The 6,935-nt window shown below is 40.8% G+C and overlaps 1 protein-coding gene across 6 annotated transcripts in view; it reads left to right on the forward strand.

Moving 5' to 3' along the window:
* The window catches only part of PCDH9 (protocadherin 9), a 1,118,779-nt gene that overhangs the window by 408,369 nt on the left and 703,475 nt on the right, over positions 1-6,935 (forward strand). The gene's annotated exons all lie outside the window — the stretch shown is intronic.

The following is a 6,935-nucleotide window of genomic DNA, read 5'->3' on the forward strand; positions in this document are numbered from 1 at the left end:
TTGGAATTCTTTGAGAGTGTTAACAAGCATGTATAGAGGGAAGATCTGGCAAGCATTCTATGCTTCAACTTCCAAACACCTTTTGACACAGTCCCTCTTCCAAGTCTCCTGAGTCAGTTTTGTTGACAAAGAATAAGAGGATAGAGACTGCCTTATATTGAACAGACCATTGGTCCATTTAGATCAGTACTGTGTACACAGATTCTACAAGTTTTTGATCAGGGATCTTGCCTTGCCTTACCTGGAAATGTTACTTTCTCTGCCTTAACTAGAAACGTTAGATATTGAACCAAGGGCCTTCTATATAGAAAGTGCATGTTTAAATGTGGCCTTCCCTGGAAACTGGTTAATGGAATGTTAGCAGAGAGCAGGAGTAAGCAGACGTTCTTGGAATGGAGAGAAGTAAGTGGGTTCCCTGTGGATCTGTATTGGAACTGAGCTGTTTAACATTCTCAAATAATCTGGAGTCAGGTAATGTGTGAGCAGTGAAATGGTTGCATTTGCAGATAGAACCAACTTTTTTAGAATTGTGACCATCTAAGCAGATTGCAAAGGGTCTCTAAAATGATCTCCAAGAACATTCTAACTTCACATATAAACTGTTGGGGTCTGAACTGCTGAGAAACATTATGGTTGTTGTTGTTGTTATTTATTCAATTTCTATACCACCCTTCCAAAAATGGCTCAGGGTGGTTCACACAGATAAATAATTAATAAATAAGATGGCTCCTTGTCACCAGAGGGCTCACAATCTAAAAAGAAACCTAAGATAGACACCAGCAACAGTCACTGGAGGTACTGTGTTGGGGGTAGATAGGTCAGTTACTCTCTCCCTGCTAAATAAAGAGAATCACTACGTTAAAAGGTGCCTCTTTGCCAAATTAGCAGGGGTTGTACTGTATATATCTCTAATTATTATGAATATACCTGAAATGGTAAGCGCTCCTTATCCTAAAATAGGGACTATAATTTGCAGCAATTATGATGTGAACTGGAGAGCAAACTAATTCCAGTGGCATTTATGACAGGCATTCTCTTGAACAGGACTGCTCTTGGCTAAATAGAACAGACAAATTTGGTGGGCTTTCTTGGTGGCAGATAAGGCAACATTTGTGTTCAGTTTGCCATGGCTTCTTCTACCAACCTGTATTGAACTGATGTGGGCTGAAGCAGTGCTTTGCCATGTGCACAGATCAAAAGGTACCATTGTACATACTTCCCGAGGGTAGTATAAGGTGAACAGTGAAGTCACTAAAATCAGTTTAAATTACAAAGCATCTTGAATTCAACTTAATTTGTAGAACAGCAGCAAAATTAGGCATTTATTACCTATGGGGTATCTCAAAAGTAAACTTCTACTACTGCTACTACTGCTACTACTCCCACCCCCCAGTCCAGAGAAGATGCATTGCCAAATGGAGCGTGAGATGTAATTGGGGTCTTTTAATGATACTGGAATATAAGGTAATCCTCAAACCAGTCATGGCAGTAATTTTCTCTTCTACACGTGACCTGATATTTGGTTTGCATTTATTTAGCCTTATCTAAAGGTGCTTTACATCCAGAAGTGGCAGTATTCACTTTCTTTGATACAGTTTGTTAGATTTCAAATTCTAGGCATTCACACTAAACAAATTAATCTAGAGTCTAGAAAATATCCCCTCTGTTTCCATGTCGTTTGCATTCAACATGCTTCTTCTATCCTTTCTTTCTATAGTATAGAGGCATGTCATCTTCTTACCAATTGCTAGCAAATGGTACAAAGCCACAGTTCCCATAGGACTTGAGCTCAAATTGCAAGGCGAGTGTCTTCAAAATAACAAATAGAATAAAATGCAAACTATGTCTAGATATTACACACTTTGACCTGTAACACCTCAAATTTATGCTAAGCATGTACTTGTGTGGTCAGTGGCTAATAAGGATACATTTTTTTAAATAAAAGACAATTCAAAATGGCACTTAAGTTGGAATAAGGGAAGTATCGCTGAATAAATGCTGAAGTTTTAAATTCTTGCATAGTCTGTGTAGTTGAAAAATAGCCAGCCAAGGAAAATATTCTTTGGCTTGACAGTTACAAATCAATGGCACATGGAACTCGAGAGCAATAGTTACAGGAAGAAAGAGAAACCAATGACATCTGTGGCCTCTTGTGTTCTAATTATGCTGCTACAGGGCGGCCCAGGAAAATGATTTTTGTAGCATTGCAAAGGGAAGCGGGCAATGTCGTTTCTTCATCTGCAGACCGTTTGGGAACATGACAGTTAATGTTTCTGAGGAGATTTGCATATTTCCAATCATCTGCCTCTGGCGGTATGGGGAAAAGTTTTCAGCTGCCAGTTTTGACAATTGCAAAGTCTGGCAGCTGCTAGTAATGGGAAAGTAAAGCAAAATCAGAGAGAGAGAGAGAGAGAGAGAGAGAGAGAGAGAGAGAGAGAGAGATCCGCCCCCCACACAACTACTTACTTATATTTGTGTATAAATCACCCCCACAAAACTATGTATATTTGCGTAATGCTCTAGTGACATCTACCCTCATCACCCTCAATAAATACATGCATCAATTAAAAAAAAATGGTGTGTGGTTGGGAGTGATTACCGCACATTCTGAAAGAGGGATGTCTACTGTTAGTAAGTAGTTCAGAGACTAGGACTGCTTATCCTGTGGCAACATCAGTTATTAGTATCAGTGTTTCATTGCTTTAATCACTTGACATGGGTTAACCAGGGTTTGCTTTTACAAGGTTTTACTGTTTATAAAAGAAATTCTAAGAGTAACCTTTCGCTGTATTTCATCCACTCTTTGAAAAAAAATTATTATAACAGTATTCATATCGCGCTTTATCATGATTTATCACACATTTCACACAATTACCAGAATAATCCTTGCAATGACCCTGTAAGGTGGGCCAATATTGCTGTCCCCATATTGCAACTGGCAGACTGAGGATGAAAGAATAATCATTTTTCTACCCTCATAATTTCACTGAGGTGTAATATTGGAACCAAGGACAGCTCATATTTTGATCTCTGTGCTAATATATTGATTATGGTGATTGGCATGTGGCCTTCACTTGATTCTTTAACATATGCCAAGAATGGTTTAGAATTTATGTCTTTCTACAGGGATTATTAATGATGATTCTATAATAAATTAGCAATAGAGGGCAAAGGTGGAGCCATGCGAATTATCCATCTCCCACAATATCAGGAATGGACTGCAGTGAGCAATGGATGCAAGAGATCCCAAATTCATGGAAGGGGTGGTAAAAGCAAACACACCTTTTAAAAGGTGCTCTTGATCCTACAGTTAGAGATGTGTCCAAACTGGCTCAGGCATCCATGGATGGGCCAGAGATCAGTCCCTTTAACCAGTAAGCAGGTCCTTACCTGCTCCTTCATTGCCTCACTGCTTTTCCAGGCACGGCACTCGCTTTCCAGAAGGCCAAGCATGGTTGCCGCACTGCTCCCAGTAGCTGACAATGCAAACAGACACCATGCATGAGCAGTGGCCATGTGTGTGCCGACGCTGCACACAGGCTGCTTTTTGAAAGTGAGTGCTGCTCCTGGAGAAGCGGTAGGGCAGCAGAGGAGCAGATAAGGACCTGTTTACCTGGTTTTGAAAGGAACCAAACCCCGCCCCGGCGAACTGGCTCAGATGCAGGTGTCCAAGCTGGTTCAGTGCTTCCCCAAGGAGGTGTCGAACCGGTTTGGGCACATCCCTACCTATAGGCCCATCCCTTTCCCTGTAGCCCCATTCATATAGGATTACTCTCTCCCATCTTTAGCAATTCTTCTTCTAATTTCCCAAACTGCCATACCATCCAATTGGCTGTGCTGATGCACCTGTTGTTTGTTTACAAGTGTCCATGATCTCATCAAATGTAGCACTGTGACATCACTGGTAAAACTGAATGCATCACCACTGTCAAAAGTAATTTTTAAAAACCAGGTATTTTATAAGTTGAGCTGTATAAAACAGTAGCACAACATATGCCCCTCAATCCAGCAAGGCAGATTGGGCTGTGCATGTAGATGCACAGCCCAATGTGTATTCAGATGCGCATCATTATCACTGTGCTCATGTGGGCCCTACTAAACTATTTGGGTCGGAGAGCTGGTCTTGTGGTAGCAAGCATGACTTGTCCCCTTAGCTAAGCAGGTCTGCCCTGGTTACATATGAAAGGGAAACTAGAAGTGTGAGAACTGTAAGATGTTCCCCTAAGGGGATGGAGCCGCTCTGGGACGAGCAGAAGGTTCCAAGTTTCCTCCCTGGCTTCTCCAAGAGAGGGCTAAGAGAGACTCCTGCCTGCAACCTTGGAGAAGCCGCTGCCAGTCTGTGAAGACAATACTGAGCTAGATAGCCCAATGGTGTGACTCAGTATATAGCAGCTTCCTATGTTCCTACAAATTATTAGTTGTTTATATCTAGAGCTGGATCAGCTCCTTTAAGTAGTCAGCTCTTTCAAATGCCCTTGAGTCAAAATATTCTTCTCATCAGAAGGCCAAAATGAAGGTGGCGAGAGTGAAGGGGAGGAAATCATATTAGCTGATTTGAGGAAATATATGAATAGGGTTTGACAATGAATCCTGAAAAACTACATATACAAAAAGAGTTGGGGGGTGTCCTGAAAGGGCCTGTCAGTGAAGCCATTAGCTAATATCATAAGGTCCAGGGATTTGAAAAATTGTATTCTTTGAATTTCTTAATGCCCAGAAAGGTTTGGATGTGGATAGGCATTTGCCTGAGTATCCTGAACCCAGACATCTTTGAACTTGTTTCATCAGATTTATTGAGCTATAAAATGGTCCCATTCCATTGCACTGGGAAATCATAGCTATCAGTGTAAATTTCTTGCTGCATTATTCTTTTGCCCAGTGTAAGATGCAGAAATTGGATGGATATGCTTTAAGACTGAGAAAATCTGCAATTTAAATCTCCTCATGTGCTAAGGGCAAATCACTGCATTTTCTTTGGCAACATTCCCCAATGAGATCATTAAAAAATATCTTGCATCAGAAGGGCAAGGAAAAAATGAGTTGGCCATTTGAAGGCTCCTTTTTAAGTTTAGGAGTTGTGCATTGTTATTTGGCAATGTTTGTACTGTCTTTGTTGTTGTTTCCACCCAGCATCAGGAGGCATGACTATCATAATAATAAATAGCCTGTCAACACATTTACTGGACCAGAGCCCTCTTGGGATAATCACTGAATTTTCATCAAGACTGCAGTGATTAGATTTTCTGATTATCATAATCAAATAACTAATTAACTATCATGTTTCAGAAAAGACATAAGATTAAGAAGTTTCTAGAATGGCTTGGGGTTTTCTGAAATTATGGATGCTTCCAATCTCCCTCACCCACCCAAAACACAATGTATTGGTTATATTTGTATTTTGGGGCGGGGGGGAATGGTGATCACTTGACGTTGGCTTTCAAGTTCACAGTGTTGCACTGTGATTAGCCACTGTAAAGCAGTACAAGCCAACTTTCCTGGTAAGCGTGTCCAAGTCACATACACAACGTGAAGTTCCCTTGATACAGCTTTGACTCTCATCTATAGAGTAGGAAGTTGACGTGTGCATGCGTGTACATGCGTGGGTGCACACACACAAACACATGCACCACTGTATCCTTATTGGCCATTTCGAATATTTATCTTCCTGATTTGTTAGGCACTGCTGCTCATTGCTTCTTCTAGAACCTTTAAGAGCATTTATTGTGATTTAAATATTATGAAATATCTCTTATTCTTCCTCAGATCTTTACCTGCATATAATCTCAAAGGAGCTCCTGCACGTTTCTAATCCATACATCTCTCCCCACTCCCTCCCCCTCCTCCTTATCTTCATTTGGGTTGAGATGTTTTTTCTGTGGCCTTTTCAAGAGTTCTGAATTTCTTACATGTTTCTAGACAACAGAAGAGATTTTGCTCTAGCAGGCTCCTCCCTGCCCCCATCAAACCTTGGTTATACAGGTGGACCTCATTATCTACAGGGGTTCCGTTCCCACAGATTACCATGGGTAACGAAACCGCGAATAATGAGGCATTGAGTATATTGGATTGTGGGGGTTAGGTTCCTAGACTCTAAAGAGATACAATAAAAATGTTCCATAAAGGGGGTAATGGATGAAATTAAGTGTCCTACCATGCTCCGTGGGTTTCCTGGCATCCAGCAATGCACTCCAAATACTCCCCCCCCCCAAGTCCATAATGGTCCCAAAAAGTATAGATTTTCTCCCCAATTTTTAATATATTTTTGATAAAATGAACTACAAAATGGCTCCTGTGGACAAAATGGCGGCCAGAAAGGACCTCCGCTATCATTTTTAGCCTTCTAGGAACAGCAGAGACATGGGTTTTAACTCTTTTGTATCCATGCATAAGGAGTTTGTGTGTCTATTTGACACCCATGGATACGTAAAACTACGTATAGCAGTTCTATGTATAATGCAGTTTGCCTGTAAACCTGAACTAATTTACTAATATCTCTTTATTAGTTCAAATTGGCTCAAGCAGTTTATTAGGTCAGATTGGAATCCAGAAAGCTTCTTTATGATAGCCATAGAGTTTGTAATGAGATTTTTTTTCCCCTTTCAGGCAACCTCCTCCCATACCCCCATCACATGCTGTATCATGGACTACAGCATGTTGACATACAGCACATGAAGAAACACAAGCCCAAATTCCCCGTGAAGCCACCGAAGTAGTTCTGCACTTCTTTGAATTATGCATTATATGCATTCACACACACCCTGCTGCCCCCACCCAGTATGATGACATACTCCTCTTGTATGATGAACCTAGCAGGAAAAACTAGTTTTGTGTACTACAGTACTCTCATTTAATTTGATCACATTGAGCTAGTATGTGTCAGCACTCTTTGTAAGCTGTTTCTGGACTGTGTCAATGACGAAAGTGTTGCACTCAGA

This window comes from Hemicordylus capensis, chromosome 3 (genome assembly GCF_027244095.1).
Source record: "Hemicordylus capensis ecotype Gifberg chromosome 3, rHemCap1.1.pri, whole genome shotgun sequence".
Taxonomy (NCBI): Eukaryota; Metazoa; Chordata; class Lepidosauria; order Squamata; family Cordylidae; genus Hemicordylus; species Hemicordylus capensis.